This window comes from Hippopotamus amphibius, chromosome 1 (assembly GCF_030028045.1).
Source record: "Hippopotamus amphibius kiboko isolate mHipAmp2 chromosome 1, mHipAmp2.hap2, whole genome shotgun sequence".
Lineage (NCBI taxonomy): Eukaryota > Metazoa > Chordata > Mammalia > Artiodactyla > Hippopotamidae > Hippopotamus > Hippopotamus amphibius.
Genome location: NC_080186.1, coordinates 56,381,924 through 56,401,763, shown reverse-complemented (window position 1 = coordinate 56,401,763; position 19,840 = coordinate 56,381,924). Strand labels below are relative to the sequence as shown.

General features: G+C 41.2%; 1 protein-coding gene across 12 annotated transcripts in view; it reads left to right on the top strand.

Moving 5' to 3' along the window:
- Window positions 1-3,422: 3,422 nt before the first annotated feature.
- Window positions 3,423-19,840, top strand: part of LRRC8B (leucine rich repeat containing 8 VRAC subunit B) — a 66,458-nt gene continuing 50,040 nt past the window's right edge. For 9 of the 12 annotated variants that reach the window (XM_057713690.1, XM_057713577.1, XM_057713674.1 and 6 more), the window contains exon 1: window positions 3,423-3,565. The gene's annotated coding sequence lies outside the window, so the exon portion shown is untranslated. Of the gene's footprint in view, window positions 3,640-19,840 lie in introns of all 12 variants that reach the window. The other 3 variants (XM_057713620.1, XM_057713682.1, XM_057713612.1) reach the window with 2 other exon arrangements.

Below are 19,840 nucleotides of genomic sequence, written 5' to 3'. Positions count from 1 at the left end.
ATGTTATATGCTATCTGGATAACCCTTCTCCACTACAGTAAATAGCTTTAAGAAAAGGAATTATTGTATTTATCTTGGTATTCTCCCTCACCTCTGTCAGATCACCAGTGCTTTCTTTTCTGTACTGTAGACATTCAATGTTCAATTAATTCAAAGAAATAGAGGATTTTTCATTATCATAAATAATTTTAGAATTAGAGAAGAACTGTTAATACTGGATAATATTCTGTCTTCCATTAATCATAAAAATTCTCAAGACACAGAGAAAACTGAACTCTTATCAAGGCAGCCACATGGAGCATAGCTTAATGCTGAGGTCACAGATTTTTTTTTCAGGGAATCAGCTCAAAAGGGACCCACCAAACCCAGGAATTAGTTGATCACTTCATGTGGTTCACGCAATTCAACAACTAGATGACCAAATTGTAGTGATCCTTTTATTTCTATTATTTGTGTCATTGGGCAGAGGAATCGGCCACACTTGCTGTCCATAGTCGTCCCCTTTGTCATATGAATGTGATGAACCTACCATTAGGTATTCTACTCAATGGGATGTTGTACAAAACAGAGTATTTCTATTTCTGCTTCTTCTAGAGAGTCTCAGTTTACCAGAAAAAGATTGACTGAGCCCTGAAAGTGGATTGGTCATTTTAATACAATATTTGGGGTAGATAAGACAAAGATATAGGATTTAGTCTTTCTAAATTTGGCTTCTCTTTCAATATTTAAAGTTCCCCTTTCTTCATGAGACTTTGTCTATTACCATGTGCACTGATCCATCTCTTCATTGGAGTGTAGTACTTGATTGTTTCCTATGTGTTCATTTAGGTTATGAGCTGCTGAGGTCAGGGACCAAGTTTGATGTTTTTTTGGTATTGCTCACGATGTCTAGCATACCGATGGGCGTATAATAAGTGCTTACTATCTATACTGGGACTTTTAAACACTATTTTAGACTTCGATGAATTTGGCTGTGGAAATGGTGACCGAGTCTTTTAGGATTTTCTTTGATCAGAATAATTGATTGAGTTTCTTTGATCAAAATAATTGATCAGAGTCCCTTAGAAAATTTCAGATACTCCTCTAAGGACTGAGCATACTTCAAGCCTCCACCGTCCTGTTGTCAAAGAGATTACAATATAGTAGAAAAACGGCACAGGCATAAAAAGTCAAACAGTGTTTGTATTTCTCATTATTAGGCCTACCCTAGGATGCCAATAATTTCTAGTTACTACTAAATACTCTTTTTTATGAGCTTGAATCACGTGCATAGTATTAAAGTTCTTTGAGAACAGCATTTGAGGTCATTCATTTTTCTCCTGTGATGTAAGCAGGAGCTTTATGAAGTAAAACAAAAGGAAGAAGAAACAAGAGAAACATGTTTGATGCTACAGCGTCAGAGGATTCCCAGAAGCAATATTGCAAATTCAGAAGCCCAGTTTCTTCAGTGTCAGTAATAAATGTTGTCACCATGGAGGGTGATTTTGTTAATGAGAATTGGAATAAATACATTCATAAGCCACATATCTGAGATGAACCCAGAGCTAATATAGTTTTAATGATCTTGAGCACTTTAACTTCCTGATAACAGTGACTTGGGTTACCAAGCATGGGAGTTACTATTTTATTCATACCCTCATTGGAATTTGAATCTTAACAGATCATCTAGTTTATAATCTCTTATTTTATGGATAAAGAGGTTGACTCCCAAGGATGTTAAGTAACTACTCCAAGTCACACAAGTAGCGATATTGCTGTGATAGAAGAATGGATTTTCTGTTCGTGGTTTTGGAAGGGGAGAGAATAATCCTTTACAAACATTCAAAGACACATATGGAAAATTAGACATTTAAAATTTTTAATGTCATGACTTTACATAATCAGTATTTCTTATAACACTCATTTTTTTCCTTGTTTCACATTTAATTCTGAATACTTTTTATCTTCCTTTCCAGGTTGTAAGCAGTCTGATCCAAATTTAAATTAGCTTAACACATCTGTACGTACACAATATTTCACTCTCATAAGCTTGATTAAAAACTCTATCAATGACTGAAGGAATGCTCTTTCGGCCTTTCCTTCAAGACAGCTGCCAACTCAGAATGGAGTAGACAAGGAGAGAATAGAGCAGTGTCATAAAGACAACCCTCTTATTCCCTTTTGGAGTAATTCAATTTGCAGTCCTAATCTCAGCAGTCTCTGTCTGATACCGCTTGGTCTCATATAACTCAGTTGTTCCATTTTCTTTACTCGCATTTATACAAACCAATCGGATATGCTCCAAATGCTGTCTTTTATAGTCTTTATTTTATCCCTTTTGGAGGTTCCTGTACATTTTTTTTAAAATGGGAATGTGATTGCTATAGCAACTTAAAGATATAAATGTTGCCTAATTGAATTGCAGCGTTGAGGATGATAGTCTCCAAAAAGACTGAGTTAAATCTGGGGTGGGGATGAGAGTAGGGGGCAAATGAGGGTGATAAAAATTTTGTCCCCCTTTATTCCTGGGTTTGGATTAATTTTTTGTTCTGTAAGGCACATTTTAACGTTTCCCACTTAACTGTAGAGGGAAAGGAGCGGGGTAGTCGATAGGGTGGACAGGCAGTTTGTTAGGAGTAAAACCCTGGTTATGAGTAAAGCAAGACCCCTCTACCACTTTGTTCCCTCCCCATGCCGAGGATAACGACATATGAGAGAGACGGATGCTATTGGAGGCCCAGAATCTTAACTTAAGCCTCTTAGTTTGGTACAACTGTAAACTGCCACACAGGGGCTCGGCCCTGCAGCCTTTCCAAGTAGCAGCATAAGGAAAGGTTAAGGGATTTCTCGCATGCTCCACCCGAGCCTCCTCTTAAGGTTCAAAACACATTATGTAAATAAGTTACTCGGGGTGCACGCGTGAGAAGGCGGTGGTCTGACACACGTACTGTACTTCCAAAGTCCCTTGCATGTGCACCTGGATAGCCCTAGGTTCCTCTGCAGTCTCTTGAAAACAGCCCCTCGCTTTTCGAGCCCCCGCGAGATGTGAACTGTGCGCTGCTGCCTGCGCACCGGAGGATGTGCCCAGCCGGCCGGGCGGCCACATGGCGCGCTCCCGGGTGATGGCAGCCGCGCTTTGTTTCCATCAGCAAGGGGTGAGTCACAGGCCTCCGCAGTCCCTAAGCTGGGCAAACATTCGGGCCAAGGCAGCTGCAAATTTAACAGCAGGAGCAACTACCGAAGCAGCCGCATCCCGTTTCTCCTCTTCCTCCTCCTCCGCCGCCGCCGCCGCCGCCGCCGAGCGGCCACTGCCTCCGCCTCCTCCCGCCTCCGCCCAGTCCCCTCCTCCTCCCCCCGTGAACTTAGTCAGCGGTTCGCGCCGCGGCGCCGCGATTGGCCGGCGGAACGCGCCGCGTCACAATGGAGCCGGTTGGAGGCGGCGAGCCGGGCAGCGCTGGGGCTTCCCGGTGAGCCCGCAGCAGCCGGCAGCGGCGAAGTGCGGGCGCGGGGCAGCGGCCGGCGCGCCCGGAGCGGCGCGGGGCGCACGCCGCGGGGAGCGCCGGCGCTCGGGACCGGAGGCGTGCAGGTCGGTCTGGGCGGGACGCCCCGGGTCATGGAGGAGGAGCGGAGCCGAACCAGGTGGTGGAGGCGGAGGACCGGGTGAGGGGACGCAGCAGGTGGGGTTGGTCGGGCAGGTGCGGTTACCTGTCCGCGCCTCACCTGCGAGCCGGGCCTGCGGGCAGGTGGCTGGGCCAGAGAGATGAGGCGCGGTATTGCCACTCCCTTGTCTCCGGGAGAAGGGGAGCGATGCCCCCGAGGAGACTTCTCCGGGTTGCTGGGATGATTCGGGGCGGGAGGAGTGGGCAGCGCGACGGGGCGGTCCCCTGTCTCGCCCAGCTGTCACGGCGCCGCACCTGAGTGCGGGAACCGGGTTCTGGTTTCCCGGGCTGGAGTCTCGCCCTCCCTAAGTGAGCAGACTTCTCTGGAGGGCGTCCGCGCTTGGGTCCTCTCCTTTGCCCACCTGCCCTGGCGCTGTTTGTTGCCAAACAGTTTCTACTCGTGGGAAACCTACCGTTGTTCGCCTGCAGTTTGATGGTGGTGTTGGCATTCGTTTGTTTGAGGGAGAAGGGAGCAACCGGTACCCATTTCGAGAGAGAAGCTGAGCTTCCCCTTCCTGGGCTGCCTGCAGTTGAGCAGGTGCTGAGAGGTCAGAAGGGAGGAGGCCCATCACTCTGTGTCCTCAACTGACTTCCCAGAGTCCATAGGTTGCCTTTAGTCAGATGACGTTTGTGGAAGACTTCTCTGTGGTCAGAAAGACTCCCTCTCAGCAGCCCCCTCTCCACCTCCCCAAAAAAGGTCAAACCTGAATTTAAACACCAAAGCTACCTGTGAACTTTCTTGAATAAATTCACCTTGCCAAAAACTTCTTTTTAAAGTCCATAAAAAGACATTGGTATGAAAATTTTAAATTGCAAATAGGTAGCCAACATAAAATAGGCAACGTGTACACTGCTTTCTCAGAGGACATGAAATGGTATGGTCCTTATCAGACTGTTAGGTCTCCTAAACCTAAGTGTTAGGTTGTAGTACACAGAAGCAACCGCACTGCAGTATAATTGTTTAAAGATTCCAGTATCCTCCATGTGCTGAACTTCCACCTGCTGAGAACCCAAAATGCTCTTTGATTTGTGAGTGCCTAGGTGACTTTCTTTTGCCCCTGGCTTCGCTAGTCAACAGCTTCACCCTTGAAGGAATATGAAATGACAGCTGATCCCACAAGTGACTGGGCCTGTGTGATTTAAGAATATAAGCCCTAACATGTCAGATGTTACTCTTAGTTCAGGTAATGAGGGGGACAAAGTTGTCACTGAGTGTACAGTTGAGTCATGATACCAACTATCCATTTACTACATGTTAGAATTAAATTTACTATTCTTTGAAACTTGTTCTTTCTTCTTAAATTGGAAAGGTGTACCAACATGTCCAGACTAACATGAAGATTCTCACATTGAGAGTGATTTCATTTGACTAGTTAAGATTTGCTTTTTAAAGACCTTTCCCCTCCCCAGTGTTTGATTCCTCCCAATCCTCAGAATGAAAGCACTGTTAATTAAAATGAAAAGGGCCCTAATCAGTATCACTGGAAAAGGGTACCAGGTCTTCTAAGGTGTTTTTGTTTGTTTGTTTTTAATAGAATTTATTTTTTAGAGCAGTTTTAGGTTCACAGCAAGGTCGAGAGTAACTGCAGAGAGTTCCCATAGACCCCCATCCCCATTCACGCCTTGCCTTCCCTTTATCAACATGCCCCCACCAGACTTGATACAATAAAAGAACCTCCATTGAGACATCATTAGCACCCAGAGACCATAGTTTAGATTAGGGTTCACTCTTGGTGTCATACATTCTGTGGGCTTGGCCATTATAATATCATCAGAGTATGATACTACTCTGATATTATATTATGATATAATACTATGTCATATTATCACTGCCCTAAAAATCCTGTGATCTTCCTATTCAGCCCTCCTGCCCCCCTAACATATTTTCACTATGTCCACAGTTTTCCCTTTTCCACAATGTCTTACAGTTGGAATCAGTCTGTAGCCTTTTCACATTGGCTCCTTGCACTTATTATTACACGTTTGTTTCCTCCAGATCTTTTCATGGCTTGATAACTTATTTCCTTTTTAGTACTGAATGATATTCCATTATCCCTCCAAATTTTTTTAGACTGTGCAGGTATTTTCCTGCAGTGGCTTGAAATCTGTGATTTTTTTTGTTTTGTTTTCTGGAGTTGAAGGTTGGAAATGTTTTAATATGTAGAAGATCCTTGCTTGAGCCAAATATTTTATTTATAAACAAGTTTTTGTAATTTTAAAATCCTTTTTGATGGTATCTGAGTATTTTTATGTTCCTTTTTTATTTTTTACTGCCCATAAAAAATAGCCTATTTAATCTCTTGTAGTATTTGATGTTCCTTTAGTGTCTCTCAAGTTGAATTTCCAAATTTTATTTTTGTTTCCCTTTCCAGCATTCTTCCAGCATACACTGATATAATCAGAAACAAATGTATACTGAATCTGTCGTGTTACTCCAGACTTGGTGGCATGGTTTTCGCTGCCTTCTGCATAGCATGTCCCTCACTGCTTTCCTGACTCAGGGAGTACTGCTTGCTCTGTTGACAGTACAGACCTGTGACCACTCATAAGGAATTTGGGAGGCCCAATTAGAGTGTAGAATTTCTTTAACCAATTGTAAAATGAGTTCTAATCTCTGTCATGCCTGTTTTCATATTGCTGCCTTTCCTTTTATTGCTATTGTCCACTTACATTTTATTTCACATCTATATTTTTAAACTTCCTGCATACCTTTATTATAACTTAGGTTTTTTTCTGGTGTTTAAAATAATGTCTTTGGCAGAAATAACAACTTATTTGTCTTTTTCTGGATCATTAAGATTGATCTTACATAAAATTAGGCCTAACTCCAATCACTGAATCTCTCTGCTAAGTTCTTATCAGTGCTGTTCATTTAGAAATTGAACAAAGGGTAATAATAAACTCCCTGTTCTATGACTTCCTCTTATTTAGGATTCTGCTCAATTGCAACACAATTTAAATTCACTTCTTCAATGCTGTTGTGAACTCGTGTAAAGGAAATGAATAAAAATGAGTTGTCAGAGCTTCAACCTTGACCTTTCCTTTTGCTTTTTTGGCCCTTATGCCTTGATATGGGTCATGTGATTCTGCTTGTTTCTTTCCAGACTGTGTGTCTTTGAACTTCATCTCCTGCTTCTTCAATTTCAGGATTCCTTGTAATTCTTTGTTGTTTGTTTCATCCTATGGCCATTTTCAAGGCTCTAGTCTACAATGCCTACTCCTTAGTCAGCAGCATCTTTCAAAGACATTACCAGCTACACAGCTTCTATTTCTCTTTTCTTTCCAGCTCCATGCAGGTGACTGAGATCTTCCTCTGCCCATCTCTGATGGAGACCAAATTCTTTATTGTTGAATAGCATACTTCTTTTGTCTCTAAGGTGTGCAGATTTGAGAGCATGTTCGAACCTTCCTTCCTTTCTTCTATCAGTTTTTTTCAGCATTTTTACACCCCCCCCCCCCAAATCTATTGCAAATTATAATCAGGAGTTCTTCAGGCTTCTGCCTAAGAGCATGAACTGTGCAGACTGATGCACCTGGGTTTGAACTCTAAACTATCACTTTGGATGAGTTGATGGATTGGTTAAGATTAGCTGTGAGTTACAGAGACCGCAAAGAAAAATGGCTTGAACAAAGTGATGTTTGTTTCTTTTTCACATTAAAAAAAAAGTTTATAGAGAGAAAATCCACAGCTGGTATTATGATTTTACAAACCTTCTGAGACCTAGGCTGTTTCCACCTTTTAGATCTACCAAACCTCAAATGAGGTCCTTATCCTCATGGTTCTAAATGGAGCTTCAGCCATCACATCCAGGTTCCAAGTGTAGAAAGGAGGACGGGAGGAAGGGAAGAAAACAGGGGAAAGGCAAGAGTCCAGGGTCTCTTAAGGAAATTTCCTGAAGGCTGTCATACACTTCTTCTTTTTTTCTTTAAATTTATTTATTTATTTAATTTATTTATTGGCTGTGTTGGGTTCTTTGTTGCTTCACACAGGCTTTCTCTAGTTGCTGCGAGAAGGGGCTGCTCTTCATTGTGGTGCGCGGACTCCTCATTGTAGTGGCTTCTCTTGTTGTGAAGCACGGGCTCTACGTGTGTGGGCTTCAATAGTTGCAGCACATGGGCTCAATAGTTGTGGCTCACAGGCTCTAGAGCACAGGCTCAGTAGTTGTGGCGCACGGGCTTAGTTGCTCCGTGCCGTGTGGAATCTTCCCAGAACAGGGCTCGAACCCATGTCCCCTGCATTGGCAGGCGGCTTCTTAACCACTGCGCCACCTAGGAAGTCCTGTCATACACTTCTTGTTACATCTCATTGACAGGACTTTAGCAACATGACCTCATGTAGCTGGAATAGAGACTGGGGAATATTGTCCTTACTCTAGACAGCCTTATGCCCAGCTAAAACATGGGAGTTTTATCCTTAGTAAGATGGGGGAAAGGAGCATTGGAGTAGTCAAACACCACTGTTATTCTACACCTTTTTTTTTTTTCTTGACTTGTATTACCCATCTCACAGGTTCTTAGGATTAAAAGAAATATTAACATGAAAGCATCCAATAGAGTAGCCGGCATAAAACAAGCTTTCAGTAAATGTTAGTTCATATTCCTCCTTATTCCTTTTTCATGAATTGTCTCATTTCTCTGCCACCATGCTGTTGGCATCCAAATCCTGTTTTAGATACTGGCCTCAGTTGATGATACTAGACTGTAATCTTGTACCTTGTCACGGGAGGGAGCAACACTTTATTACTCAATTTCAATGTCTGTTTTTTAGCTTAAAGGGTGGCTTAGATTTAAGATATAGCTCTTGATCAGATAGATCTAGATGTGAATCCTGGCTCTGTCACTTACTCAGTATGTAACCTCAGCCTCTTGCACCCTCAGTTTCCTCATCTGTAACCTGGGGTAAGATTCAGATTCGAGGAGTAAATGAAAGAAATGTATATAGAGTGCCTGATAAACTGTACCTAATAAAGTAAGTGGTAGCCTTTCTTTTTTTAAATTGGCCTAATCTAGCTGAACCTTTTTGAAAATGAACTCTTATTCCATTGTAAAAAATGTTTTAAATTTGGTCATCTCCATACATATCCAAATGAGTGTTGTTAAATTGTTAGTCACACTTTTTGAGAATTGTCTCCAAAATCAGTTTAATCCCAAATAGCAGCAAAGTCTTCCCTGTATTTTTTTTTTTTTTTTTAATAAAAACCAGAATAACTCTGCTTTAACCTTCTTCAGCCTTGATTTGAATGATTTTTGATAGATCCAGTCTCAGGAGCAGAAACATTCCTACCAATGAGTATATTTCATAGTATTTTTTTTCAGCAGCTATTTGTTAAGCACCTACTGTGTGCCAGACATTTGTGCCAGGTTCTAGGGACACAGTGGTAAGCAAAACTGCACATGGTTCCTGCTACCATGGAGGTCGCAGGTTCCTGGGGAAGACAGGAGAATCAATCACTGCAAATAAATGAAAAATTGCCACTACCAACATTTTTAGGAAGGAGACATACAGGTGCTGTGAAAGTAGATGCAAGCATCGTATGGTTGGAGGTTGAATGCTGACTTGAGGAACAAAAAATTGGCCAGTGAGCAGAAGGAAAGAGATGTGGGAGTGTCATTTATGCGCTTGGACACGAGACGAGCCTGCTCTAGGCACGGATCAGAATGTGCTGCAGGTTTCCAGCACCATTCCAAAAGGCGTAATGTTTGGAGCCATCTTTAAGTGTACGTAATATATAGCTTCTCCATGTGATGCTCTGAAAGGGGTTGCATAATTCAGGAACAGTTTAATTCTTTTATAATTTATTCATGCTATATTGAGAAACTTTAAGTTCAGATACTTTTTTTTTTTTTTTGGGTACACCAAGCAGATGCTTCTGAGAAAACTGGCTCTAAAGTAGGATCTTTTCAGAGAGGGTCAGAGACGTGATCTGCATCAGCCTTAGCAAGTGGAATTTGAAGCCATCTGGCTGAATGGGGGCACATGAGAGAATACTGGCAGAATAGGTAGCCCACAAAGCAGCAGTGAGAGAGGACCACAGGAGGGGAGATGTGGGCAGTGTGTTCCAGAGAGCGGGCTGGACTGCTGTGCTTGGGATGGTCCCTCTCAGGGCCGGCAAGCAGCCCGACATCCAGTCTCTCCAAGGCTTTTAGGCTCGTATTGACAGGGCCCAGCTTGGCACCTTGGCAGTGGAATACCATTTCTCTTTATCCTTGTCCAGCTGAGATAATGGCGCATCATTTGGGGGAAACATTGCCTGTCTAGTCCCTTTGAGGGCCTTGGAGGGTGGCTGGGAGGCTCTGCTCCCGTGTAACATGTTAGGGCATAACTGAGCCTCGGGGGCAGAGCCACCTGCCATTGGACTGCAGGTTGTTTCTCGCTCTGAGCAGATAAATTTAAGATGAATTCTGTTCATCTAAAGATTTTAAAGATCACCTCTCTAGGCAAAACTAAGTGAGTTTGTTCCTGGCCCTATTTCAGTGCCGAAATAGGCAACTGAGCAATGACTTGTTTTCGAGAGGTGCCTGTGAGTCATGATGCAGTTTCTAGATGCACAGTGCCGTACTTGGTGGGCAGGTTCCCGGAGTGTTCATGCTCTGCTAGCACTGCCCTGAGGCTTTCACCTTCATCCTCCTAGGAGTGCCTTTGGACCTGGGACTTCCGTTGGCTCACCACCTGCCCAGTATTTGGAATTCCTCCCTCAGGGCACACCAGCCTTGTTCCCACCTCAGGGACTTCCCAGCTGCTGCTCTGCCTGGACCACTCTTCTCTGTGACTCTGCATAGCTGCTTCCTTCTCAGTGGAAGCTCAGCTCTAATGACTTCAGGGATACTTTCCCTGATCACCTCAGATAAAGTACCCCTGCCTGCCCCCATCATAGTTTTTCAGGCTTTGGTTTATTGTTTGCTTGCTTGTTTATCTTCTATTCCCCTCCCCACCCCCACCAGAATATAAGTTCTGTGAAAGCATGGATCTTATCTCCCTTGTATGTACGCCTGGTATATAGTAAACTCCCTAAACTGGTACATGTGATTTTAGGCAAAAAAATTACTCCTTTGAACATAAAATGGGGATAATATCACCTGTGCTACCTGCCTCATAGAACAAATGAGGGTCTGGAGTTAGTGTACCAGAGATACTCCCCTACCCCAAAATTGCTGTTCATCTTTAGATTTCATAATTGTGCAAATAGCAATACCATTTACCCAATTACATAACCTTTGAATACTTAGAACTCATTCTGGGCTTCTCTTTGCTTTGTTCTCCCCTTAACTGCTTCTTAAATGATGGTAACCAATTTGTTCAGAGGCCACATCCTTAAGGTTCCTCCCATCAGTGCCCTTCCTTCACAGCCTCTTGACTGCGTTGAGCCTTTTCCAGGACTGCTGCTAATTGCCTCCAACCAGTAATTCAGTTTGTAGTCTCTTCTATCTTCCACCCCCAAATTTGTTGTCCACACAACAGGAAAATAATCATTGTGAAAGGCAAATTTCATACCACCGCTTCCTTTAATGACGTGCTTTGCCAAAGGATCAAGTCCACATGCCTTGGAGACCCATGTAATAGTCTTCCTCCATCTGCTTCTACAACTCTCCAGCTTCACCTCTAGCCCCCGGCTGTCATTTCTAAAGCACCAGTGCGTGTGCCTGTGGACACAGTGAGCACAATCACACCCCCATGCATGAGCCATCCTAAACATTTGCAGTGCAGGGAGGAAGGTGCGAGGTAGCCAGATGGCTTCACTCCATGGCTTTTTTTCCTTTTCTCTGTGTGTGGTGTTCATGTCCCCTTGTCAAACACCTCCCCATCTTTCAGGAGTCAGTTCAAGCATACTTATTCTGAAAGACCATTCCAGACCCTTCCCTCTGGCCTACCACTTCCAAGAGCTCCTGAATCCCTTCTCTGTGTTGCTTCTGAGCCTTGTACATCTATTATAATACCTATGCCAGGGAATATCTCTGCCTTCTCCTAGGAGCTCCTTCATGATAATGATTTTGTTCATCTCCCGAGTGAGCTTCCTGAGTCAGGCATTATACATGGCATGTAAATTGATATCTGGGAAAGAATTAGGCAATAAAATTCAGTATGCTTATTATCTAGTTCAGGACTTTGTTTCAATAACATACTTTTGACTGGTATTTGAAAATATGAATGATCTCCTTGAAGGTTAGAAATAGGAAGAAGAGTTATTGTGTGTATGCCGTTAATGGATAGTTAAATGACCAAAATATTTTGTCAGTGAGCTAGTGTTTGCTGAACATTTACTGTGTTCAGAATTCTGGATTTGGCCTTTTGCAGGGGATGCTTGAGTCAGCTTTCGGACTTTTCTGAAATAACTTTGGCTTTATCTTTCTGTTAGAAGTCAAAATTTTAGATGGTCAGCACAAGTTCTTGGCTAACAGGCAGTTTAGAACAAAGTATCTGAATGTTTTTTATTTAGTACCCCCTAAAAGGGTTTGAAACACTGTGTCCTTTCCTCATACATTTTAAAAGTTAGTATCTAAAATTTTTTATAGTTGTAAAAGATGGTACTTCTGGTATTATAAATATTGATTTAAAAAAAAAACCTCTTTTTAATGTGCCCAAAGGAAGCTAAATTAAATACCAAAGTGATATCATATCTACCGTGTCATCCATTTAAAAAAACACATAAACAAGCTTGTCTAGAAAAGCTGGGAATTTTACATAGTTGTTTCCCTTGTGGAACTCATTTCATTCTTCTCCTGTAAAACTTAATCCCCATGGAACATTCTTATGTTTGAAAATCTTTCATTGATTACCTTATCATATTCTTGTGACACACATATACACACACTATTTTTTTAAGTTCTTGTGACAAAAAAGCTCTAAATGTTAAATAAAATTTCATTTGGATTGAATTTTTATGATTTTAACTAATATACAATTGACCAGAACAAGTATATTAGAATTTTGATGGATAATCATTAAGCATAGGTTAAAATTTTATGGAAAATAACTTCTCAATGAGAGGCCTGGGGCTTAAAAATAGTTTGTTTATGCGTAAGTAAATACTACTTATTGCTAAAATAAGATAGGCTTCATAATCAAGGCAAGTGTTTCTTTTCAAATGTAAATGCTCAAGACACATTACCACATAAATAAGTGTATGGGAATGAAGGCAGTATAATTCCACTCTGTTTTTTAAACTCCTGAGGTAGATGAGGTCTATGCCAAAAATTACCTGGTGATTGATCACAAAAATGATTTTCCATGTTCTATTGTCTAACAACTTGATTGGGTTTCCCTCTAGTATTGTTTGAAGCAAAGAAATGGATACTTTCCCCTGACTCCCAAAAGGATTTCTCAGTCTTGAAAGTCATTCACTTTCTTAAACATCCATAACCCTACAGGTATTTCAAATGACCCTGCGCTTGGGGCCCTGGAGATTTTTACTCCCCAAGGCAACACACCATAAGCAGACTCCTGAGAAGTGAGATGTTTACCTTTCTTGTGGAGTGTGGGGAGAGGATGACTGCGAAAAGGGAAAATGGGAGATGGCCAGAAGGAACCAGCTAGACATCAGGTGGTCTGAAGCAGATACTTTCAGACAAGGGTTAATTGGTGATCTGGAAGTAGATTCTACCAGCGTACCCTTCCTTTCAAAAACAGAAAGACCCCCAAACCCCCTACCCCACTATGAAGATAACTAGTTTGGGTGCTAAAAGAAAACTTTTCAGTTAAGTTAGTTATCAGCTCTAAGGGGAAAGGCCCCTAATAGGCCAATTTTAAGGTCTCTTCTTGGTGGACAAGAACATTCAATAGGGAAAGAACATGGTTAGAGCATATCACTCACTCTTTTAAAAAGACTTGATGGAAGCTAATTTGATACGAAAGTGATCAAATCCATTTTGAGAACGTATGCTCAAACTCTCCTAGAATATTTAGAAATAATACATAAATTTTTATACCCATCGTTAGATACAAATAGATTGATGGTAAGGATGGCCAGATGTTTGACTGATAGTCACGTAGGTCAGTGGGTGACTGATTTCTAAGAGCAAGTCTTACTCCCATTGAAACAAATTTTTCTGCAGTGTTTTATCAGGAATGCTAATTTCTTTCCAGGAGGAGGTTGTGAATTACATGCAAAAATGTTTGGTCCCAGGCTGTGTTTGGGACATTTTTTTCTTTACAGAGTAATGCATTCTGAAGGGAGGGGAGTTGAGCCTGGCCATCATCTCATTGATTAGGAAGTCTTTACTGGGGTCCTCCTGTATCCTGGGTGCTCTTGGCACCCTGTATGTAAGTACACTGTACAGATGTCCCCTGTGCTCTTGCCTTCTCCCAACAGCTTGTAGCAAATTTCTCCTGAAACACTTTACAGGAACTCCCACCACATTACTTACTATGTTATACATTTGTACATTGCTTCTAACATGCTAAAGCATTCATACTCACCTTTATTCTCCTGATGACCTATGGGAGATGGGGCAAGTATTATCCCCATGATACAAATGTGGAAACTGAGTTTGTAAGGGGATTGTGGCTTCTCTCCACAGACTCCACAAATTAGCTGTAGATTTGGTACCTGATGAAGCAACTTTTTTACATTCTATTGCCTGCCTCCTTTTCCCAGACGTGTTATTTTATTGAAGACTTTAAAGAATGAAAAACTTGATGTGATTATATGAAGATTAAGTAAGACAGATATGCTCACAAAATGCTTGGTAGAGTACATTGCTCTTAACAGGCCCCCAGATTTTTTAAAAAGAAAAATAATGTATTTGAATTTGGGGGTCTGCCATGCTTCATTTCGTGGATTAAGAAAAATTTATTCAATATTTTTTGAGCAGTTAATATTTGCCAGGCATCATGCCAGGCACTGGGAATAAATCCAGCAGTGAAGAAAATAGAAAAAACCCTTTGTGTGTGGAGCGTACATCCTAGAGGAGGGAAGATAGACAGTAAACAAATCCAACATATAATATCATGTACTGAGTGCTCTGAGGAACAGTGACGCAGGGTACAGGGCTAGAGAGTGGTTAGTGGGTCGTAGTGGTTGGTTACATAGGATGGTCAGGGACAGCATCCCTTGGGTGAGAACTTTTGAGAAGCCCTGAGTATTACGGTCACCTGAGTCTGAGCTCAAAGCCGTGAGTTTATTTGGGTAAGTTGATTCAAGTCATGGTATTCTAGAGTTGTGTGGAAGAGATCTTGGAGAGTGTCTTATGAATTTTTAACTTTTTTTATATCATAGGTATCCTTGAGAGTCTTTCCCAGAATAATACACACATTTGCATAACATTTTAACATGCCTTGAACTTCTCCTAGAACACCTCAAGTTCATATTCCTGTTCCATCTCAGTTTTTCTTTTTACTGGTAAGACTTTAAGGTTGAAAAAGGCAAAGTAAAAATCATCCAATGTCACAGGTAGTTAGCAGCAAAGTCAAGGACCTAAGATGCCCATAAAGTTGTACTTTGCTTTTTCTGCTAAACTCTGTACGTTGCTAGAGTGTTAAACTCTCTCAATTTAGTCTCTAAAGCATCTTCTGCTTTTTTTTAATGTATACACCATTTTTATTTATGTAGAAAACCTCCCCAAGTAGGTTATGTGGCTTGTGGCTCCTTTTCCTATTTCCTGACCAGTAACAACATAAATAATATCCCAAGTATTCCAAATGTCCTAGAAAATTATAAGCAAGGGGGACTCAGGCTGGCAGCAGAAAAGGAAAAAACAAACAAACAAAAAAACAAACAGAAACCAAAATGGAGATCTTGGAGTGGGAAGATTTTCTTACAGAGTTGATAGGGACTAATAGTGCCTTTGAAGATCTCTGTACAGACAGCAGAGGGGCTGGAGGTGGGAAAGACTTTGTCCCAGTTTGACAGGGACAGCGACTCCCTAGGGTGAAACAACAGTCATCCTCACCACTCCACCCAGTGATTTCCTCTTGGGACATTTTATACAAAAACTTGGAAGATAAACTTGTCACTTTCAGGAAAATATTCATTGCATCAACTTATCTTCCCAGCCACACTTCCTTAACAGATGTCTCAACTTTTAGTACTACAAAGTAACCAAAAATTTTAAGTAGTAATCCTCCACACTGCAGAACAAGTATGTAATTTCCAAAATTGGATGCTGTATAAAGATTTCAATTTGCGTACAAGATTTTCTAATAAAATACATCTAGCTTTAAAACCTCCAAAACTTAGCAACTCTAACTCCTACAAACACTGATATTTATTGAATTTTTAGGCTGCTTTCTATTGTTGCAAAGGAAACCTACTTTTTCCATTAGACGTGCCGCTTAGTGTTAAGTTGATAGAAGGATTCTAGCCTTTTCTCTCTTAACCAGTGAAAGGCCCTTTCTTCCATATTCCCCATCCCCACCCCCCATTTCTGGGTATTTCTAGCCTACTTTTCCATCTGTGTGCCTTGTTACTATGGTGATGGGCACCATAGAAATAGAGAACAAAGCAGATGTAATAAGCATCTCCTACATGGTTCACAATGCTAAAAAGGGATCTAGGTTTTTTCAGGCATGGCTTGTTCTTTATTGGTGGTAGAACTGGACCAACCCAACTGGGAGGGGCCACTGGGGTTGTGAGCTGATTCGGGCCCTACTTTTCCCATTGTTCCACATTTCACCAGCCCTTTCTTTACCCATAATCATGAAGGTGAGCAAAGAGCATTAGGAGCCAGTGGAGGGGCTGTAGTACAGAAATTAATGTCACAGAGTCACTCCACTGCAAAAGACAAATCTACTGAAGCGTGTTACATGGGAGGAATCTTGGGCTGGTTTTAAGGTTTACCACTATTAATGCTATTTCTTGAGTTAGTATTGTTCAACTTAACCTTTCAGTAGAGGAGATCTGCCAGCTTAGGTTTTCCTCCCTTCAACGTATTTAGCCAGTATCAGACTTTTTCAAAAAATTAAATAAAAATCTATCTTGATTACCGATAGCTTGCAGTATTTGCTCCCGTCCATTGAATTTTTAAACATAAGTGGTTAAACTAATGTGTGCTTATTTTGCGCTTGTTTTAGAATTACAACTAAATATCCTTTCTATATTATGGAAATTAATGTTTTCATAAGATCTGGGAGAAGGTGCCCATAGGTGGTTTTTAAAACCTTCCCACATGCATGTTCATTCTTTCATATATTACATCTTCATGTATCAGATTCTTAGACACCCATAATGAAAGACCCAAAGATTAAATAAAATATTCCAGTTAACCAGTTCCAATTTCCAGACAATTATTTTTAAATTGAATATTATGTTTTAAGTTTTGCATCACTTATATTTTGTGTTTATGTTTTATGTACAGGGAAAATAATGTAGCACAGTGTTTTAGTATGTAAAGTCATGGGACATGAATCAAATTTTTGGAGCTAAAGAAGGTGAACGTCTTATGTGTCTGTTGCATTGCAGCATGAGGGCCTGAGGTTCTTTTTGGCTCTCAGTTCTTGTTTCTTTGGCCATGTGGCTCCTTTCTTTTTACCTGATGAAATAGTATTTTGCCAGTTTTATCTGCTATAATGGCTCTTACACTGATGTGAAAATTTGCTTGGAATCAACCTCACACTTTGAGTTTTTTTAAGTATATATCCAGTATAGCCCTCCCTGCCAAAGTCAGCTGTTCCCCTTTGTGTCATGAGAGGAAGAACAAGAGCACGGGAGACTAGAGTGGGAGTTGGGACTCCCAGTGCTGATTCTGGCTAAGCTTCTTCCTGGGGTGGCCTTAGAGATGCATTTTTAACCCCATAAGCAGCACTCAGCTTCATCGGGAGGAGCCCAGGGGCCACAAGGAAGGTTTTGAAGCAGAAGGTAACATCAGCTTTGTTCTGGGAAGTGATGCTGGCAGCTCTGTGGAGGATGTGTTGGAGGTGTGAGACATCATATTGGGAGACCAAGTAGGGCAGTGGGGATGGAGCAGAGGAGGCTCATATGAGAAAAACTTGAGGACGAGATCATATGAGTACATATTCTCATTTCATCACAAGCACCCGTGGTGGTTACGTAAGCCCAGCTATGCTTACTGAAGTTTTATTATAAGTTCTAACTCAGTTGTTTTTCATAGAAGGAAGGGATTAAGTTCCTTCTGATTATTTGTGGGGTCCCCCAAATCCTCAAATATCAGGTTACCAGTGAATATACATTATATTAGCACAACTTTAAAAATCATGGCTTTGCTATAGACTGAATATGTCCCCCACAAAATTCATATGTTAAAAGGTGATGGTATTGGGGGGTTGTGCATTTGGGAGGTAATTAAGTCATGGGGGTAGAGCCTTCAAGAATGGGATTAGTGCCCTTATGAAAGAGACTCTGAGAGCTCCCTTGCCCTTCCAACCACGTGTGGATACAGTGAGAAGAGGTCCATCTGTGAACCATCAAGTGAGCTCTCTCCAGACACTGAATCTTCTGGCACCTTGATATCAGACTTCTCAGCTTCTAGAACTGTAAGAAATAAATGTTTGTTGATTAAGCTGTCCAGTCTATGGGAGTTTGTGATAGCAGCCCAAATGGATTAAGACAGCTCCTAAACACGTCTTCTGACTAGAAATAAGAGAAGACGTAGGAGAAGTAGCGTGTGCTCTGTGGGAAGAACAATGACTCTTTTTGCACAGAAGAGGTCTGTGGAAACCAGGTCGTCACTCTATGCAGGACAGCGCCTTATTTCCCAGAAGGCTTGAAAACTGTGGGCCCACTGGGTAGATTTTGTGGGAAGAACAGAGCTTGTATTTGCTAGGAGTTTTCTCCTTCATGGGGAATTGTTCTCTGATGCCACCTGGGCGAAGGGAGTATCCATTGCATTTGATGTTATCTATGTGAAGGTAGAAAGTAGGCCAGGTAGAATCATTTCTAATTTTACAGTTAAGCTGGGGTTCTGAAGATGTGTAGCTTGGCTCCAGTTAAGGTAGATGTTAGGCAGGATAAGAGTTCACTCTCTTTAGTCTTTTTGCTGACTTCTCCTACTACACTCATGACTGAAGGGGTGAGTGAATGAATGAATGCATGTTTAGTCCGCTGTTCATTTTATTGAGCTGAGCTCCCTTTTATTCCCTTTAAAGGTTTCTTTGAAGATTATTCACATTCTTGCTAGTCTTATGAGTTAACTGGTTGTGCAGGCATAGATAAATCCCATAACTCTGTTTCAGTTGCTCATCTGTAAAGGGGAGATAACCTCATGGAGTTGTTGGGAGCGTAAATAAGTTAATTGATATAAAGGACTTAGTAAAATATTTAACGTGGTTATCTTGTGGTGAGCATCAGCTTCCATGACTGAGTGTTAGAATATACTGAGCAAATTTGACTGCTTCAGCCTCACATCAGCTACTAATAAGGGCCTCAAAAAATACTGGGCTTCTTTTGTCCTATCTACCTAGGAAGAACTGTTAGGGCAGGTTCCACTTGATTTGTCTTTTAATGATTTATAATTCGTTGTTTCAGTTAACTAGGCTTAAATGGACTTTTCCCTGGTTATCTTTACAGTCAAATTACTTAATGCTGGAAAATTAGGCTTTTGTATAGTATTGATTGTACAGGAACACTACAAACAAATTGGAAGAAATTATAGCTGTCCCAGGACCAGATTGGAAAAACCTCTAAGTTTTTGTTATAGCCTGAAATTTGTTCAGTTTTCACATTCTCAGAAATTCAACCTTGAATTATTCAGCAAATGAACAAGTAAAAAAATTATGGTCCTTCACATTTTTAATGCATATTTTGAGATATGTAGACTTTAACTTTAGAAAGTCATGATAATTGATCAGCATGGGTAACAATACTCAAAGCCACTTAAGTCTAAGTGGTATAAAATTCTCACTTTTATTTGTAAGAAGCCTTGGAACTCCTTTGTTTCTTTTCCTGTTGTGCATGAAGGTGACTGAATCAGTGACTGGTAGTTTCCTTATCTGAAAGCAATCGAGACAAGGAAGTTTACTCCAACAACATGATCTCATTTTTGAAAAAATGATGATTTTTTTCAGTCTCTGTATCAGTGTGTGAATGGAGACTGAGTTGTAAGGATGCAGAGTTGCCTGGTGTGTGCAGTGGAGGATGATGAGAGGGGAAAGGGAATAGAGGAAGGAAACTTTTCTGTAGTTCACTCTTGATTCTGTGTTTTTCCTTTCTAGGGAAGTCCTCAGAGATGTTACACATGGTGCAGTCTTATTAAAAAAAGGTCTTTTTAAAAACATTTCCTTTCCTAATGAGATTTCACTTTGGTGCTCTGTT